We start from the raw sequence: 21,764 nt of genomic DNA, 5'->3' as shown, positions 1-21,764 counted from the left end.
TACCACCGTTGGTTTTAATGTCACCAAAGGTTGCTTTGACTTTCCTGTATGCTGAGACTGTCCTTCCGACAATCATATCTTTTTCGGGGTCTTCACATTTTTCCTGCAGCCATTTCGTCTTAGCTTCCCTGCACTTCCTATTTATTTCATTCCTCAGCGACTTGTATTTGTTATTCCTGATTTTCCCGGAACATGTTTGTACTTCCTCCTTTCATCAATCAACTGAAGTATTTCTTCTGTTACCCATGGTTTCTTCGCAGCTACCTTCTTTGTACCTATGTTTTCCTTCCCATCTTCTGTGATGGCCCTTTTTAGAGATGTCCATTCCTCATCATTCCTTAGTACTTCCGTATCCCACTTCTTTGCGTATTGATTCTTCCTGACTAATGTCTTGAACTTCAGCCTACTCTTCATCACTACTGTATTGTGATCTGAGTCTACATCTGCTCCTGGGTACGCCTTACAATCCGGTATCTGATTTCGGAATCTCTGTCTCACCATGATGTAATCTAATTGAAATCTTCCCGTATCTCCCGGCCTTTTCCAAGTATACCTCCTCCTTTTGTGATTCTTGAACAGGGTGTTCGCTATTACTAGCTGAAACTTGTTACAGAACTCAATTAGTCTTTCTCCTCTTTCATTCCTTGTCCCAAGCCCATATTCTCCTGTAACCTTTTCTTCTACTCCTTCCCCTACAACTGCATTCCAGTCGCCCATTACTATTAGATTTTCGTCCTCCTTTACATACTGCATTACCCTTTCAATATCCTCATACACTTTCTCTATCTGTTCATCTTCAGCTTGCAACGTCGGCATGTATACCTGAACTATCGCTGTCGGTGTTGGTCTGCTGTCGATTCTGATTAGAACAACCCGGTCACTGAACTGTTCACAGTAACATAGCCTCTGCCCTACCTTCCTATTCATAACTAATCCTACACCTGTTATACCATTTTCTGCTGCTGTTGATATTACCCGATACTCATCTGACCAGAAATCCTTGTCTTCCTTCCACTTCACTTCACTGACCCCTACTCTATCTAGATTGAGCCTTTGCATTTCCCTTTTCAGATTTTCTGGTTTCCCTACCACGTTCAAGCTGCTGACATTCCACGCCCCGACTCGTAGAACGTTATCCTTTCCTTGATTATTCAACCTTTTTCTCACGGTAACCTCCCCCTTTGCAGTCCCCTCCCGGAGAACCGAATGGGGGACTATTCCGGAATCTTTTGCCAATGGAAAGATCATCATGAAACTTCTTCAATTACAGGCCACATGTCCTGTGGATACAAGTTACGTGTCTTTAATTCAGTGGTTTCCATTGCCTTCTGCATCCTCATGTCGTTGATCATTGCTGATTCTTCCGCCTTTAGGGGCAATTTCCCACCCCTAGGACAAGAGTGTGCCCTGAACCTCTATCCGCTCCTACGCCCTCTTTGACAAGGCCGTTGGCACAATGAGGCTGACTTCTTATGCCGGAAGTCTTCGGCCGCCAATGCTGATTATTTATCAAAATTTAGGGAGTGGCGGGGATCGAACCCGGGACAGAAGACGTTTTGATTATGAATTAGAGACGCTACCCCTAGACCACGTCCTATCCATCCTAAGAAATGAACTTACTTTAGAGAGTTAATCAACTTTTAACTAGACTGCTAATTCACTAAAGGCGGTTGGTAGTTGACTAAACTGTGGTTACTAGACAGTTCTTGTAGAAAACAATGAAAATAGCTCTACCTGTCTCTGGACTGTATTCAAAACAAACACTAGCACTTCTGGCACTATGGCTGACTAAAGCGACTCTCTCTGTATTCAAAACAAACACGAAATCTATGGTACACTTTTACTAGCACTCGACAATTGAAGCTTCCTAAAAGCTAAAACACACAGAAGAAGAAGTGACAAGTAAGAAAAATACAGTTAATACTTAAATTAACGAAGCTCGCTGCATAGCAGACGTGACACAGACGGCAGTTACGACTAATGTCTGAATTAGTGCTGGAGGAAACTGACACCATGAATCCTGCAGGACTGTCCATAAACCCTGAAGAGTACGCGCGGGTGAAGAGCTCTTCTGAACAGCATGTTGCACGGCATCCCAGACACGATCAATAATGTCCGTGAATGGCGAGTTTGGTGCCCAGAAGAAGTGTTGAAAGTCAGAAGAGTATTCCTGGAGTCACTCTGTAGTAATTCTGCACATGTGGGATGTCGCATTGTCCTGTTGGAATTGCCCAAGTTCGTTAGAATGCACAATGGACATAAATGGATGCAGCTGATCAGACAGGATGTTTACGTACGTGTCACCTGTCGTATCTAGACGTATCAGGTGTCCCATATCACTCCAACTGCACATGCCCCACATCATTACTGAGTCTCCACCAGCTTGAACAGTCGCCTGCTGACAAGCAGAGTTCATGGATTCATGAGGTTGTCTCCATATTCGAACACGTCCACCAACTCGATACAATTTGAAACGACATTCGTCCGTCCAAGAAACGTGTCTCCTGTCATCAACAATCCTATGACTTTGTTGACGGGCCCAGGCGAGGCGTAAATCTTCGTGTCATGGAGTCATCAAGGGTACAAGAGTGGGCTTTCGGCTCCGAAATCCCATATCGATGATGTTTCGTTGAATGGTTCGTACGCTGACACATTTTGATGGACCGGCACTGAAATGTGGAGCAATTTGCAGACGGGTTGCACTTCTGTCACGTTGAATGCTTCTCTTCAGTCGTCTATGGCCCCGTTCTTGCAGGATCTTTATGTGGCTGCAGCGATGTCGGAGATTTGATGTTTTACCGGACGCCTGATATTCACAGTAAACTCGTGAAGTGTTGGTATTGGAAAATCCTTAGTTCATTGCTACTTCGGAGACAGTGTTTCCCATCGCTCGTGCGCCGACTTTAACATAACGTGCAAACTCACTTAAATCCTGATAACCTGTCACTGTAGTAGCAGTAACCCACCTAACAACTGCGCCAGACTCTTTTTGTCTTATACAGGGTGAGGCAGGAGGAAAGTTACATGCTTTGACGGGTGATACTAGTGGTGATTCTGATCAAATCTACTAAAACATATGCCCTTCTCTTAACCGTTTCCGGTTAAACCAATTAAAATAACTAGGAACGCGAAACTATAGCGTCCTCCGTGCTAACCATGTGGGTACGCAGTCCGCTTGCGCATGGTGCAGTTGTTTACCTTAAGTCTCAGCCCGACAGTGATTGTCGTAGTGCACGGTACTACAGTGTTGTTACGTGAACAGCGAATACAGTTTTGTGTAGTGAAAATGCCACGGATCTTCACACATGCAGAGTATGCTGACATGGTGTTTGTCTATAGTTTGTCGAATATGAATTCCAGAGCTGCTGATAGAGAATACTAACAACGATTTCCGAATCGCAGGGTGCCAGATAGCAGGATATATAGCGGTTGTTTTTCGGATTGCGTGACTTTGGTACGCTTCCCAGCGTAAATTTTGTCTCTGAACGTCCCGTACAACAAACTCTTAAAGAAGTTGAGAACATACTTCAAGTAGTGGATGGAACCCTGCTACTCGTTCTAGAAGAATTCCTGCCCAACTTGGTTCAAATGGTTCAAATGGCTCTGAGCACTATGGGACTTAACATCTGAGGTCATCAGTCCCCTAGAACTTAGAACTACTTAAACCTAACTAACCTGCGGACATTACACTCATCCATGCCCTAGGCAGGTTTCGAACCTGCGACCGTAGTGGTCGCGCGGTTCCAGACTGAAGCGCCTAGAACCGCTCGGCAACATCGGCCGGCCCCAACTTGGTATTCCGAAAACACGAGAGATATGCTTTGTACACGAGCACGGTCTGTATCCCTTTCATCGGCAGAGTGTACATCAGCATGAAGGAGATGCTGTCGCCCGGCAAGAATTCTGTCAATGTATCATTGCCCACGATCAATTAATTCCACATATACTGTTCATTGATGAGTCAACATTTACCCACAATGGAATCAACAACACGCGCAACTCTCACGTACGGGCAAATGAAATTTGCACGCTACTGCGGAAACGAATTTTCAACGACCTTTCTCAGTCTACGTGTGATATGGTATTATTGATGACTAAGTCATTGGTACACTTGTTTAGATAACCATCTTACTGGGACACGGTATCTTGAGTTTCTTCAAAATACACTCCTGGAAATGGAAAAAAGAACACATTGACACCGGTGTGTCAGACCCACCATACTTGATCCGGACACTGCGAGAGGGCTGTACAAGCAATGATCACACGCACGGCACAGCGGACACACCAGGAACCGCGGTGTTGGCCGTCGAATGGCGCTACCTGCGCAGCATTTGTGCACCGCCGCCGTCAGTGTCAGCCAGTTTGCCGTGGCATACGGAGCTCCATCGCAGTCTTTAACACTGGTAGCATGCCGCGACAGCGTGGACGTGAACCGTATGTGCAGTTGACGGACTTTGAGCGAGGGCGTATAGTGGGCATGCGGGAGGCCGGGTGGACGTACCGCCGAATTGCTCAACACGTGGGGCGTGAGGTCTCCACAGTACATCGATGTTGTCGCCAGTGGTCGGCGGAAGGTGCTCGTGCCCGTCGACCTGGGACCCGACCGCAGCGACGCACGGATGCACGCCAAGACCGTAGGATCCTACGCAGTGCCGTAGGGGACCGCACCGCCACTTCCCAGCAAATTAGGGACACTGTTGCTCCTGGGGTATCGGCGAGGACCATTCGTAACCGTCTCCATGAAGCTGGGCTACGGTCCCGCACACCGTTAGGCCGTCTTCCGCTCACGCCCCAACATCGTGCAGCCCGCCTCCAGTGGTGTCGCGACAGGCGTGAATGGAGGGACGAATGGAGACGTGTCGTCTTCAGCGATGAGAGTCGCTTCTGCCTTGGTGCCAATGATGGTCGTATGCGTGTTTGGCGCCGTGCAGGTGAGCGCCACAATCAGGACTGCATACGACCGAGGCACAAAGGGCCAACACCCGGCATCATGGTGTGGGGAGCGATCTCCTACACTGGCCGTACACCACTGGTGATCGTCGAGGGGACACTGAATAGTGCACGGTACATCCAAACCGTCATCGAACCCATCGTTCTACCATTCCTAGATCGGCAAGGGAACGTGCTGTTCCAACAGGACAATGCACGTCCGCATGTATCCCGTGCCACCCAACGTGCTCTAGAAGGTGTAAGTCAACTACCCTGGCCAGCAAGATCTCCGGATCTGTCCCCCATTGAGCATGTTTGGGACTGGATGAAGCGTCGTCTCACGCGGTCTGCACGTCCAGCACGAACGCTGGTCCAGCTGAGGCGCCAGGTGGAAATGGCATGGCAAGCCGTTCCACAGGACTACATCCAGCATCTCTACGATCGTCTCCATGGGAGAATAGCAGCCTGCATTGCTGCGAAAGGTGGATATACACTGTACTAGTGCCGACATTGTGCATGCTCTGTTGCCTGTGTCTATGTGCCTGTGGTTCTGTCAGTGTGATCATGTGATGTATCTGACCCCAGAAATGTGTCAATAAAGTTTCCCCTTCCTGGGACAATGAATTCACGGTGTTCTTATTTCAATTTCCAGGAGTGTATGTTAGCAGAATACGTGGAGGACATCCCTTTGGCAACGCGAGCTCGTATGTACTTTGAGCATGACGGAGCTCCTACACATTCTGTACGACCAGTGACAGTATTGCAACACAACCTATCCTCGTCGTTGGATCGATCGCCGTGGAGTCATTGCTTGACTAAAATTGGTGTGGTTGCATAGATTATTGATGGTAGACTTCTCAGAGAAGGCAGTTATTGGAAGAAGATGAAGAAGAAGAAGAAGAAGAGGAAGAAGAAATCTGTAACTTAGCAAGGGAAGTAAAAGTCGGGAGAAATATATCTTCTAATGACTGGAGCCTGAGCTGATACATAGCATCGGACATCCAAGGGGTACGTCGAAACAAAGAAGAGAGGGATGGAGCAGAAAAGGAGGGCCACCAACAGGGAGAGAACAGCAGCATTAAAAGTAAGTCGAAAATTTTCTGAACTGGAAGTAATGTGAAAGCATTAAGCCTCGTTAGAGTAAAATGGACACAAGATACACTAAAATGGTGGATACTAAGAACATCGAAATGACAACCATTAAATGAATGAAAATAACAAATTTCTGTGTAGCGGATTATGGTTCAAATGGCTCTGAGCACTATGGGACTCAACTGCTGTGGTCATAAGTCCCCTAGAACTTAGAACTACTTAAACCTAACTAACCTAAGGACATCACACACATCCATGCCCGAGGCAGGATTCGAACCTGCGACCGTAACGGTCGTGCGGTTCCAGACTGTAGCGCCTTTAACCGCTCGGCCACTCCGGCCTGCTGTAGCGGATTAAATATTAAGTAAACACTATAGAGGAAGTGGATGCACGGTACTTTATCACTCGGATAATAATTTTTCTTTATACGGTTATACGATTATTCAAAAGGCAGTGTTACTGAAAATGTGAAATTATGGTTAAGCGAAGGCGAAAAATTTTTGGCTGAAGCATACCGATAGAGTGCACTCGTGACAGATGCTGTCGAGTAACTTGAGGGAAATGAAGTTATTTCTGCTAGGCCTTTCGTATTTTCATCCAGTATGGAAAATAAAAACTAACATTATTGTAATCATAATGGCCTAAGAACCACAGAATACTTTGGCAGGATACAGATACATCAGTTTTTAGAAGATTTAAGTATGGAATGAAAGTAGGACAGTTGAACATTGAGTAACAAGCTATAATGAGGAAATGAAGAGATTTCGAGATAAGAAGGGAGCAAGCACATAATGCAACTTCCTTCATTTGCCGCACCGCAGCTGGGCGTAACACCACATGCGAAAGAAGAAATAAGCTACTGTGCTTGAATGTTGCTATAGGTATGGTTCAGATGTCGTATTATACACTCCCTGTGAATGTCTTGGGAAATGTATGAGAGTAGTTGACCATTGAACATACGCTATCGTCCATGAAAGAAAGAGCAGCCAGGTATTTTTTACGCTTCCGCGATACTAAGACAGAATAAGGTCCTCTTATAGCAGACATGAGAGTATAAAAACCGCACTAAATTCCGTGATTAAGCTACCTTGTACTAATGGAATAGAACTCTTTATGAGCAATGCAGTTATATTTTCATGTTGAGAAAACTGTGGAGACAGAGACCAGAAAGGTAAGACAGGGTGAGCAAGAAGGTCGCGTACGTGTAACTAGTTAAAGCGGCTACAATACTGTCAGGTGAAATGAGTTATAATGCAGCTTATGACAATAGGAAATCGTTGTATTCTTTTTTCCATTTCTTTCGTCACCGGTCTTCTGAATAATCTGAGGTGTTCCATCTATATTTTCGTCTCTGGTGCCAAACTCGCTTCATCCCAGAATTGTGACTATCTCCAATGTTCTCTTTTATTTGTCGTATACGCTCTGATATATAATTTAAGCTACAACTTTTGCCCTCTGCGCCTCCCTGTAGTAGCATGGAAGTTACCACATGTCCTATCAACTTGTCTCTTCCTATAGCTGTTGCTTAACAAAGTTTAATTTCTTCTACGAGCCTGCGGAGATACTCGTCCTATCTTATGTGCCAGTTATGAGTGCTTTTCTGTCAAACCACAACTCAGTTCCAAAAATGAGAAGGACCAAATTTGGCAAATGACATGACAGTCTGAGATGAGATGCTTCCCTTTTCGAAGTTTCATCACATCTGAGTTTTCAATATTTTCGTGTGCACATATATTTTTAGAACGCATTAACCAATGTATAGCTTTATACCGTACCATTCCAGAATTTATCTATTCATGTGCGGAGGGTGGTTCAAGTTGCTGTACGGACGCTGAACTTGAACTCCATTGGCATAATTGCAACCATTCTTCAGTGACGTGTTGCGAGTATTTTGGTGCAAAGGATCTTTGGTCTCCGGTGGCTCATTGCAGCGCAGTTGCTTCTCCTTTTATTTCTGACTCGCATTATCTTCGTACTCGACTGATAATAATCTTCGCAACAGTGTAAATGTCGACAATATGCCCGGTGTTTCTTGTTTGGAAACAGACTACCTGCTGTCCACCACAGTAACGACTACTTACCGCTTACCGCTAAAATGCCCAAATATCTTGGTGTCACGTTGGATCGCACACTGACCTATAAACATCATTGTAATGCCACAAGGGAAAAAGTCTCAACTAGGAACAACATCTTCAGGAAACTAACCAGCGGATCCTGGGGTGCAAACTCAAAAGTCCTGAGAACTTTAGCCCTTGCGCTCAGTGTGTCAGCCGCGGGATACACTGCTCCACTATGGTGTGCATCAACACACGCGAGAAAAGTTGATGTCGCGGTGAATGAAATAGCATGGATTGTGACCGGATCCTTGAGGCCTACCCCAGTGCACAAGATGTACACTTAACAGCAAAAAAAGTGGGTCACAGCCGAATACAACCAACATAACGTAGCTGTGTTGCAGGTCCTCTATACACCAAAATCCTGTGGGGTACAGTCATTTGACTACACACAAGGGGTACCGCAAGAGACTACTAAGAGACCAAAGGTCTTTATGGCAGTCAGCCTAAGCGTCAACTAATATCGTCATACAAAAAAATATTAGAAAACACGTTTTTAGCAATGAGACGCCCCATATCACTCATAAACTAACCTTAATTACAACAAGTGACATTCCAAAAGTTCTCAGAAAATGGATTATTTATATATATCGTACAGTAATCCTTAATCAAAATTAAATACTTGAGACAATATATGGAGTTACAAAGTTGTACGGCAATTGGAAAAAAGTTTTTCGTTCTCTAAAAGGTTTTCCATCCACGTGCTGAAGGTCGCTCAACGGCGACTGGCTCTGGAAACTGGATATTGGACGAACCAGTAGGAAAACGTGATTAACGGCAACAAGCACTCTAAGGAAATCTCAACATTAACAGCGAATCACCAGTAATATTATTGTTCTCGCAACACATCAACAGCTACGTGTACACAAATTTGAACTTTAAATGACATGACCAACGTCGTCGTTCTGGAACTGGATTCAAACCCAGCACCTATAGCCATTGCTAACTAAGCTAAGCTTTGTTTATGCCTTATTGAGACCGGATCACTAGGCATAAAGAGACGTGAAGTATAGACGTTTGCACCAGTATCAGTTATCAATTCAGATCCTGAAAATATATGACGAAAATGTTTGTACTGAACTGGGAATCCCGTCATAACAGTTACCGTCCTGGGAAGTACCCCCAACGACGTTTAATATGGTGTCATTCACAAGGAACAAGGTATGCTCATGTTTAAAACTGAAATGTCATCATATAAAGCTTGTGACAGGGATGCGAACCCAGCAACTAATCGAATTGTTAACGAAGTACAGTCATGCTCAAAAGTATCCGAACGATCTGGATTGCATTTCGCCTGATTCCTATGCAACCCACATAACACAGCTGTCTAGTAGATCCTATAATCGCTCCTTGATACAGTCGTTTGACTATTGAAAATGGTTCCAACAAGTCACCACTAGAAAACACTGCTCTGTATCGCAATAACTCAAGATGTAAAGTAATACCACGATACTACAAATATCAGGGAACACCTCATCACAGATAAGACTTTCCTTAAGGCTTGTAAGCTCGCATTTATTGCAATAACTGACATACCTGGCCGGCCGCGGTGGTCTAGCGGTTCTGGCGCTGCAGTCCGGAGCCGCGGGACTGCTACGATCGCGGGTTCGAATCCTGCCTCGGGCATGGGTGTGTGTGATGTCCTTAGGTTAGTTAGGTTTAAGTAGTTCTAAGTTCTAGGGGACTTATGACCTAAGATGTTGAGTCCCATAGTGCTCAGAGCCATTTGAACCATTTGAACTGACATACCTGAAATGTTAGCACTCTCATTATTACGTCAGATAGGTAATGCACGTAGTAAGTTCGTCGTATTCATGATTTCCTCTTCCAAGTAACACACCATACGTGTTATTTAACACAAAATGTCATTAAAAATTTACATTATTCACGATCAGTTGGTTGAGAATATGTATGAACTTCAAATGACAGGACGAACCGACTCGTTCTGCATATGGATTGAAACCCAGGTCATGCAAACTAAGATTTCGTGACTGACTGAAATTAACAGTCATTCCTGACTAGGCATAAAGAGAGTGATATACCTCGATTTTAGACAGTATCAGTTAACAAATATCAACTTTAAATTACATAACGTAAACATTTTTAACGGTCGCGAATTCCTACACAGCATCCATTGTCCCTGTTAACGAACTACGAGAGATGTTAAATACTGCTTCTTCACAAGTAACTTACTTGAAATGCAGTGAGGTAAAGCTTTGTGTTGGACAGGGATTCGAACCCAGAACCTAATCGGATTGTTATCGAAGCACAATCAACTTTGAAATATCGGATTTTCTCGGCAGTAGCTAGATGTAATAACTGAAATGACGAGACGGAACATTATTTTATTTCCTTCCCAGGACTCCAACCCGGCACATATCGCAGTTATATTCTAGAGAAAAGGAACGTTAAGTACGGGTTTGTTACACCAGCAAAGACATGTGGGCATGTTTGAACTAGAAATAATATGACAAAGTGTTCAGTGCTGACTAGGAATCGAACCCCACACAATCGTTGTTGACTACACACAAAGAGACGTCACCTAACGAATTTTTCTCCACCAGCAGCACGGAGTAACATCCTTGAACTTACAGTGATCTCGCAAATAGTCCTGTGTCTCACTGGGAGTCAAAAACGTCAGATATCGTTAGTGTTGACAACGAATGAAGATGCATTAAAAATAAAAATTATTAGCCACCAGCAGATAGGGGTTCTCATGCTAGAGCTTGATAATACATAGTCAAAAGTTTAGTGCTGGGCCAGGATTCCAACCCGTTCATGCGCAATATGTGGAGATGTTGAGGAATCAGCAGTTTTGAACAAACAAGTTGTAGTCGAGCTGTATTGTCACGAAGGGATCAAATTCCGCGTTAAGGGCGGTCTGAGCTGCATTCCCACTTCAGAACCAATTTTATCGACATACTGATGCTCAAATAAAAGACGGAATAAGTGTCCTGTGACCATACATAGGGTATGTTTCGTCACTAGAAATAAATAACTACTATAAGAAAGGTTAATGGTGATAGAGTTTCTACATGTCGCCACTCATTACTTTATTGTGGTTCCACCTAACGTCTACTTGGTAGAGAAGGAATATCATGTATAATGTGATTTTCAGACCACAATGCCATTATACCTTCTTCACCTGGCGTAGCCAGAAGAGAATAGAATCTGCCTCTCCCTATCAAAGAACATCGGCAGAAGTTGGAATCGAACCGAGACCATCATCATATGAAACTATCATCAGTCCAGCAGACCACCAAACGCTCTTCTCTACGACTCATTTCTCTATCATAACACCATTGCGGCACACAATACGAGAATTCTGACACACAGGCTCCCTGTAGTGGTTTGCAGGATGTTCAGTACATTCATTTACTTGGTTGACCGAATCGCCATGAACTAGCTGCCTTGGCTACCCAGTGCATACATTCGACTCTATTTTGTAATCACCGAAATAAAATAATGTAACTGCCACCTACAGAGAACTGCCAACACTGTAGGATGCAGAAATTTAAATAGGAAGTGTTCTTTTTCATTTGAGCTACTCTATTGCGCTATCTGTTTGTTGAAACCATCGTGCAGTGCAAAAGAAAGGATTTAACTGTCTGTCTCTCAGAAGTCTATATCCGTCCATATATATTATCTCACAGCACTGTGGAATGCCGAAGTTCTGGAGGAACTGTTGTTCACTTCCACAGGTGCTGTAGCTACGTCACAGCTAGAAGCGTAACGGTAAGCGTCGCGCACTATTGGTAAGACGTCGCGTGTTCTATTACATTCGCTACTACATTTTTTTAAAACGCATTTCTGCTGTCTGCTGGAATTATCAATTTAATGGAATTTTGAACATAATTCTCTTCACTTCCCAACCCAAAATAGTCGCATGTGGAAAAAAGGCTAACTTCTGCGTCATTTTGTTCTTTTCAGGTTTAATAGACGGCCAGGCAGCAGATGCGTCTCGAAGCATTTGTATTATGTGTGGGGAGAGCGCATCGTGCCAAAATAGTCAAAAAAGTATTTTCTACATTAGCTGTCGTCTGGTAGTGGCATTTTATTCTTCTTCAAACCTTGTTTGACAGCTTTAACTCAGAACAAGTTTTCTACATGCATGTAATCAATAAACTGCATGTGCATTGTCAGACTTATAGATAACATCAGAGTATTCACATATATCGTTGATGATTAATTTCTCTCTCATGTTTAGTATTGTTTTAACAACACTAAAAGAAACCTTACGAAAACTGTGCACTGTATTGTAAGAAATGAAATAAAACTACCCACGATAACCTTACAACGAAAGTAAGTCTGTTTTAACAAAACTGAGTATCTGTACACAAGCGTGCCTCTATCTGCACGAATTAGTAAAACACTATTCTCATAGATTTCGATTGGGTCTGTGTTTAAATGGTATGCTGTGTCATACTCAACAGGTATGCAAACGTGGCATTTCATAAATAAAGTTACGTATTCCTAGAAACCCAGAATTTGCTTGTCAGTAGCGGAAAGAGGCGTTACCTGTTGTGCAACATTGTAAGTTTTTCACTATTGCACTATGACCTGCCGGCCGCGGTGGTCTAGCGGCTCTAGGCGCTCAGTCCGGAGCCGCGCGACTGCTACGGTAGCAGGTTCGAATCCTGCCTCGGGCATGGATGTGTGTGATGTTCTTAGGTTAGTTAGGTTTAAGTAGTTCTAAGTTCTACGGGACTGATGCCCACAGATGTTAAGTACCACAGTGCTCAGAACCATTTGAACCACTATGAGCTGAAAGTATTTTCTTTCGATCTGCTTATCGATGTTTGATCTGATTCCTTGCAGCTCTTACCCAGAAGGGATAAAAACGTTACATTCAGCGAGGGTGGAACCGCGAATGATAACAGTCGTGTTTCTACAGGTCAGCACGTCAACACAAAGCTAGCGGATAAATATGGTTTTGGCCTTCGTCTTACGAGGCCAATAGGGACTAGAACTCGTCAACCGCTATTTACAGGACGAGATTAGTTGCGATTGCCACGTTCAATGACTTTGCTGGGTTGAAAACCGTAAATTTACAATCTTCTGTTGCACCTCAAGCGATAACAACTCAGGTTATTCAATGGAAATGACACGAGAAATCAAGTGAACTTTGAGGCTTAATTCTGTGCACACCATGAAGTAACTCGTCGATCGCAGAGTTGCCAAACATACCTTGCGTTGTTGCCAAATCTCAGTTACATTACCAGCAGGAAGAAGACGAACCGATGCGATCCTACAGCGGGCTGGGAAGTGACCATAGCTGGCGCCTCAAAGACGCGGCAGCTACGGCCTGGAATACGTAATGCGTCTGATTCGCATTTCTGTAACTAGGTTTAGGGACTGGAGTTTAGTTGCTAATAATACTCAGAAGGGAACCTCCCCATCGCACCCCCTCAGATTAATTTATAAGTTGGCGCAGTGGATAGGCCTTGAAAAACTGAACACAGATCAATCGAAAAAACAGGAAGAAGTGTGGAAATATGAAAAAAATAAGCAAAATATACAAATTGAGTAGTCCATGAGCAAGATAGGCAACATCAAGGATAGCGTGGGCTGAGGGGCGCTGTGGTCCCGTGGTTAGCGTGAGTAGCTACGGAACGAGAGGTCCTTGGTTCACGTATTCCGTGGAGTGAAAATTTTACTTTCTTTATTTTCGCAAAGTTATGACCTGTCCGTTCGTTCACTGACGTCTCTGTTCACTGTAATAAGTTTAGTGTCTGTGTTTTGCGACCGTACCGCAAAACCGTGCAATTAGTAGACGAAAGGACCTGCCTCTCCAATGGGAACCGAAAACATTTGATCGCAAGGTCATAGGTCAACCGATTTCTCCACAGGAAAACAAGTCTGATATATTCTATACGATATTGGTGACGGCATGTGCGTCACATTACAGGACTATGTTGTCGACCCACCTAACTTGTACACTTGGCGAATGGATAAAAAGATTCTTCTACCTTGCCCGATTTAGGTTTTCTTGTGCATGTGATAATCACTCCCAAAAAAGTGATGAAAACATAAGAGTTTGTCACATAAACTGCAACAAATGAATGCAACAGTTTCACAGTCGCACAGTTTTCCCTGTGCTCTGTCAAAACATATGTTTTTAACGTTTTCAAATTTTTTCGTGTGGAGACCGTCAAATCCTGCGTATGTGCAAGCAAATCTGTGCATGTCCAGGAATTTTGGAGAGCGAAGCTGATTATGTGTAAGTGCCTGAACTTTGATAATTGTCTGAAAACAAAAAATTAAACTTTTCACTCGAGGGAAGTCTAGAATCAAGGACCTCTCGTTCCTCAGCTGCTCACGCTAACCACGGGACCATGGCGCTCCTGAGCTCAGACTATCCTTGATGTTACCTATCTTGCAAATGGACTACTCAGTTTGTATATTTTGGTTATTTTTTTCATAGTTCCACATAAGTCCTTCCTGTTTTTTCGATTGATCTGTGTTCAGTTTTTCAAGGCCTATCCACTGTGCCAACTTATAACTAAATTTGAGAGGGGGTGCGACGAGGAAGTTCCCTTGTCAGAACTGACTGCTACTAAGCGTCATATATACGTAACTCTCATAGTTGTTTTTATATTTCTTTCGTAACTGTACTCAAAACTAAGAAACTCATTCACGGACGTTTTCGTGCCTCGCCGATAGTCGAGCACAAGAAACAAATAAAAATAAAAAGAGAATGTGTGTGTGTGTGAGAGAGAGAGAGAGAGAGACAGAGAGAGAGAGAGAGAGAGAGAGAGAGAGAGAGAGGAAGGGAGAGAGAGAGAGAGAGAGAGGGTAAAAATTGTTGTAAAGAAATTGAATACTGGTATGTAAAGAAATCTTTCATTAAAATGACTCGTTCCACATCATTACGAAATGTCGTATTCATGATCTATGGAACAACTATTAATCTAATCTAATCCAATCATATCATATTGCTGACTATCCATGAAGAGTCACGAAGTACCGAAATTTTCGCCTATACCAGTAACCAAATCTAAACTTGAAAATAAAAGACGACAGTTTTTGTAATAAATGGGACTCCTATCAAGACCCTTTCATCCCTATTAACTAACCATACCTCAATTCGGAAGTAACGAAGTGTGTATGAATTTAAAGATGAAGCGCATGATGTGAAGTTCTGCGACGGAGATACGAACCCAAGACGTAATCGGATTGTTAACAAAGTAAAATCAAATGTTACGAATCGGTTTTTCTTGCCAGCTGCTAGGTGTTTAATCTAAAATAAGGACACAAATTTTTGTGCCTGAGCGACAATCGAACCGCACTCCAATCGTTCTTCTTTATTGTCCAGGAATATTGCTTAAGTATCAATTCCTTACTCACCAACAGTAAGATGTGTGCGTGTTTGTCCAGAAATTGTTGGCAACATGAACAGACACTAAATGCACGTTAATTTTCACTAGCAGGACGGTGTGCACATGATAGGGATTGAAATAAAATTATGAATATTTTAGTACTGGAGCAGGATTCGGACCCACATATTTACCTTTGGAGGGGACCTAGAGAAGACTGCAGTCTTGGGAAAAGGAATGAAATGATTGAAGTATACTGTTCCGAGAGATTCAGATCCTCGAAAGAGGAGATACGAATTCGAATCACAGTCCAGCACAAAATTTTTCAACCTCTCTAGTTCAATCAAGTACAAGTGAAATAAGAGCCCTGTTCCTTTAGACGGCTATCAGTTCTTCAAATAAAATAAAATTTTCTAATGTAAGTAAGTTTACTGGTGACAGTCTAACTGTTTACCCTGACCTCCACCTATGTCATTTTCCAACGTAAACCGGCTCTGCCCAGTTTGGAATGAAGGAACGTGATGTTTAATGCGGATTCTGGATTATAACAGCTTTCTTTTGAGGTTACCAGAGGTAAAGTAAATCTGTTTGTGCCTCTTAAAAGTAAATGCCTGAACTCACGCATTGCACTTGTGATAGTTCTTTCCACCAGACCATTGTGGCCACATTTCCCAGCCCCAGAATTGTGCTGTAATGGATGATGTGCTTAGCTTACCAAACTAGTCACGGTGGAAAAAAACGCGAGTCTATTAAATGGTTAAGTAGAAGCAAGCTTCTGACGTGGAGATTGTGCAATTCTCATGTCAGCAGGATGTAAAGACTCTTCTAGGCGTCGTAGCCTCGATTTGAAGCCATTTTGAAATTTTCACTAATTCAGGTAATTTCTTAGTTTCAGAAAATCCACTGTGAAGTGTGAAGTTACCAGATAATTCGATTATCACCGTCATTATTACTATCATTTTCTTCATACCGCTGCTGGAACACATGCGCTTGAAGATCATTTAAATCTTTTTGGTCATTATAGATATAGTTGCCCAAGAACAAGTTCTTTCCCTCTTTACGGAATGCTTTTCATGTTAATATCAAACATCAGCAATTACTCGTAGATCACATTAAAACTAAAGTAATTGATGAAGACGTTACTTGATAACGAAAATGCGCTGCCTTTCTTCATTTACTTGCGCCTAGAAATGGCTGTAGAATACTGCCAAACCAAAATCCAAGGGATCTTACTGCCTTCCAATATAGGTCGCTGTCGGTTCTTCCATATGATTTGGTCGACGTGACCTGTTTGAAGTTGTGTATGACACAGAATGTTTTAGAAAATCAGTTGTTTCCTTTTTGTTTTCTTTTGCAATAAACAGAAAGATTTTCATTCTAAGCTTGTAAGTAGGCTGTTTATGTTTTCTTATTGGCAACGTTACGTAGCGCTCTGTATGAAAATCACTGGCTGTGCTGTGTGCAGTCTGTGGCTAGTTTGCATTGTTGTCTGCCATTGTAGTGTTGGGCAGCGGCAGCTGGATGAGAACAGCGCTTTAGCGTTGCGCAGTTGGAGGCGAGCAGTGGTGGATGTGGGGAGAGAAATGGCGGAGTTTTGATATTTGCAAGAATGGATGTTATGAACTCCTATATATATTATGACTTTTGATGACTATTAAGGTAAATACATTGTTTGTTCTCTATCAAAATCTTTCATTTGCTAACTATGCCTATCAGTAGTTAGTGCCTTCAGTAGTTTGAATCTTTTATTTAGCTGGCAGTAGTGGCGCTCGCTGTATTGCAGTAGTTCGAGTAACGAAGATTTTTGGTGAGGTAAGTGATTTGTGAAAGGTATAGGTTAATGTTAGTCAGGGCCATTCTTTTGTAGGGATTTTTGAAAGTCAGATTGCGTTGCGCTAAAAATATTGTGTGTCAGTTTCTACATCTACATCTACATCTACATCTACATTCATCTCCGCAAGCCACCCAACGGTGTGTGGCGGAGGGCACTTTACGTGCCACTGTCATTACCTCCCTTTCCTGTTCCAGTCGCGTATGGTTCGCGGGAAGAACGACTGTCTGAAAGCCTCCGTGCGCGCTCTAATATCTCTAATTTTACATTCGTGATCTCCTCGGGAGGTATAAGTAGGGGGAAGCAATATACTCGATACCTCACCCAGAAACGCACCCTCTCGAAACCTGGCGAGCAAGCTACACCGCGATGCAGAGCGCCTCTCTTGCAGAGTCTGCCACTTGAGTTTATTAAACATCTCCGTAACGCTATCACGGTTACCAAATAACCCTGTGACGAAACGCGCCGCTCTTCTTTGGATCTTCTCTATCTCCTCCGTCAACCCGATCTGGTACGGATCCCACACTGATGAGCAATACTCAAGTATGGGTCGAACGAGTGTTTTGTAAGCCACCTCCTTTGTTGCTGGACTACATTTTCTAAGCACTCTCCCAATGAATCTCAACCAGGTACCCGCCTTACCAACAATTAATTTTATATGATCATTCCACTTCAAATCGTTCCGCACGCATACTCCCAGATATTTTACAGAAGTAACTGCTACCAGTGTTTGTTCCGCTATCATATAATCATACAATAAAGGATCCTTCATTCTATGTATTCGCAATACATTACATTTGTCTATGTTAAGGGACAGTTGCCACTCCCTGCACCAAGTGCCTATCCGCTGCAGATCTTCCTGCATTTCGCTACAATTTTCTAATGCTGCAACTTCTCTGTATACTACAGCATCATCCGCGAAAAGCCGCATGGAACTTCCGACACTATCTACTAGGTCATTTATATATATTGTGAAAAGCAATGGTCCCATAACACTCCCCTGTGGCACGCCAGAGGTTACCTTAACGTCTGTAGACGTCTCTCCATTGATAACAACATGCTGTGTTCTGTTTACTAAAAAATCTACAATCCAGCCACACAGCTGGTCTGATATTCCGTAGGCTCTTACTTTGTTTATCAGGCGACAGTGCGGAACTGTATCGAACGCCTTCCGGAAGTCAAGAAAAATAGCATCCACCTGGGAGCCTGTATCTAATATTTTCTGGGTCTCATGAACAAATAACGCGAGTTGGGTCTCACACGATCGCTGTTTCCGGAATCCATGTTGATTCCTACATAGTAGATTCTGGGTTTCCAAAAACGACATTATACTCGAGCAAAAAACATGTTCTAAAATTCTACAACAGATCGACGTCAGAGATATAGGTCTATAGTTTTGCGCATCTGCTCGACGACCCTTCTTGAAGACTGGGACTACCTGTGCTCTTTTCCAATCATTTGGAACCCTCCATTCCTCTAGAGACTTGCGGTACCCGGCTGTTAGAATGGGGGCAAGTTCTTTCGCGTACTCTGTGTAGAATCGAATTGGTATCCCGTCAGGTCCAGTGGACTTTCCTCTGTTGAGTGATTCCAGTTGCTTTTCTATTCCTTGGACACTTATTTCGATGTCAGCCATTTTTCGTTTGTGCGAGGATTTAGAGAAGGAACTGCAGTGCGGTCTTCCTCTGTGAAACAGCTTTGGAAAAAGGTGTTTAGTATTTCAGCTTTACGCGTGTCATCCTCTGTTTCAATGCCATCATCATCCCGGAGTGTGTGGATATGCTGTTTCGAGCCACTTACTGATTTAACGTAAGACTAGAACTTCCTAGGATTTTCTGTCAAGTCTGTACATAGAATTTTACTTTCGAATTCACTGAACGCTTCACGCATAGCCCTCCTTACGCTAACTTTGACATCGCTTAGCTTCTGTTTGTCTGAGAGGTTTTGGCTGCGTTTAAACTTGGAGTGAAGCTCTCTTTGCTTTCGCAGTAGTTTCCTAACTTTGTTGTTGTACCACGGTGGGTTTTTCCCGTCCCTCACAGTTTTACTCGGCACGTACCTGTCTAAAACGCATTTTACGATTGCCTTGAACTTTTTCCATAAACACTCAACATTGTCAGTGTCGGAACAGAAATTTTCGTTTTGCTCTGTTAGGTGGTCTGAAATCTGCCTTCTATTACTCTTGCTAAACAGATAAACCTTCCTCCCTTTTTTTATATTCCTATTAACTTCCATATTCAGGGATGCTACAACGGCCTTATGATCACTGATTCCCTGTTCTGCACTTACAGAGTCGAAAAGTTTGGGTCTGTTTGTTATCAGTAGGTCCAAGATGTTATCTCCACGAGTCGGTTCTCTGTTTAATTGCTCGAGGTAAATTTCGGAAGTGCACTCAGTATAATGTCACTCGATGCTCTGTCCCTACCACCTGTCCTAAACATCTGAGTGTCCCAGTCTATATCTGGTAAATCGAAATCTGCACCTAAGACTATAACATGCTGAGGAAATTTATGCGAAATGTATTCCAGATTTTCTCTCAGTTGTTCTGCCACTAACGCTGCTGAGTCGGGAGGTCGGTAAAAGGAGCCAATTATTAACCCAGCTCGGTTGTTGAGTGTAACCTCCACCCATAACAATTCACAGGAACTATCCACTTCTACTTCACTACAGGATAAACTACTACTAACAGCGACAAACACTCCACCACCGGTTGCATGCAATCTATCCTTCCTAAACACCGTCTGTACCTCTGTAAAAATCGTTTAAGCACAATCGTGTATAATTGTTCAAAGGGGACGTTTCATATGGCGAATGACATTCTTTATTTGAAGTAATTTCTGTGGGATTAAATATGACTTAGCATTTGGTTTCTTTGACAGCTACACAATTATATCACGACGCTAGTAATGTGTGACACAATTTACGTTGTTGCTTTGGCGGTGTATCTGTTTTATATCTGCACAGTTTTTCTGAATTATTCTATAAAGTAAAACATGCTTTAGTAGTAACTTTTGTGGTATAGCTACAATGAGACAGCCTTTTCCGTAGCACAACAACACGTTACAGCACAGTACTTTCTTCATCACGGCAATAAGCGTAATAACTAAGATATCTATACGCAAAGCATTTCACTTTTGTTTATCATGAGGTAAGTACATTGACTTCTGCAGAACTTAGCTTTCGGAGGACGATAACTACGACACTTCCACAGAGATTATCTTACAACAAGACGCACAGTTGAGCGCTACAGGACACGTATTTGAGTGATTAATTTTGTACTTAAATCATTTATTTTTAAAGATATTTGAAGTACAATGATACAAAGGTTTTCCGTGATACATTTCATTCCATTGCTGTAATCTGTAACACCTGAGGGTATAATTATATCCTCATGGGGGTACAGGCCTACTTTGTGTATCATGTGTTTGGCAAGCACAAGGAGCCCTAGGTAATATCGTATTTGCTTATACAACTTTACACATCGGTACCATATTTCCCTAATACATAATTTACACAGCTATCTGATCATTTAACTGAGAGACAAACATTTTTTTACTACATCAATGACAGATGTTTACGTAATTACATCGTTGTAGTAATTCACACTTACAAAATTGTATTTTGTCTGTACTTTTGAACTGTTCATATTTTTTCACACCCATTGTGATATTATGAGAACTTTGAATGATATATTTGGTATCGGATTACGATTTTTAAAGTACGTTTGAGGCAGATGACACTTTTGACACGAGCAGAGAATTTTTTTTAATTATTGGAGGAAGCTACGACGGTTTTGAGAGTTGACTGAGGTGTTATGATGTTATTATTACGATGACTATGTGTATTATGCTGTTGCAGTATGTTTATGATCAATAAGCTGATGCTATATGAGTTATTTGAGTATGATACGTATCTGTTATGATGAAATATTGAAAAAGTGTCGACGAATAAGGTAAGTAATAATGAGTAGTTGTTAGGGACTCTGGTTTGTGAAAAAGGTTGTTGGAAACCAAGAATCGTATTTTAAGAGTTATGAAATGTGTGTACATGTGTGAATGTATCACAATGCCACTGAAACTTTTTTGGACACTGTTATATTCATAGGATTTTGTTTCTACACATTTTTATATGAGACTGCCACTGTAGCGGAAACTGCTGTCGTAAATATTTCCGTAAGAAAGTTAAGTGACCACCTGCACGTAATGCGTCGTGGGCACCCAGCTGTGTCAGATGCCTGGAGAAAAAGCCATTAGTGTGTGCCTTCTTCAGAGGCACAGGTAGAAAAAAAAGGGAGGTCATTATCCTCGCTATTGACATTCCTTTGTAGAAAGCATCGTAAATAGGACACCTTCAAACTTGAAAACATATGATTATACTGTGGAGCTCTTAATTTATGATATTTCCTAAAATGCCTAATGAAACGATGAGAAAAATTTCGTGGCTATTGTCTTGCTAGTTGAGAGAAATGCCATATGGCTTGCT

The sequence above is a fragment of the Schistocerca nitens genome, chromosome 5 (assembly GCF_023898315.1).
Source record: "Schistocerca nitens isolate TAMUIC-IGC-003100 chromosome 5, iqSchNite1.1, whole genome shotgun sequence".
NCBI classification, from domain to species: domain Eukaryota; kingdom Metazoa; phylum Arthropoda; class Insecta; order Orthoptera; family Acrididae; genus Schistocerca; species Schistocerca nitens.
This window is presented reverse-complemented; position numbering follows the sequence as displayed.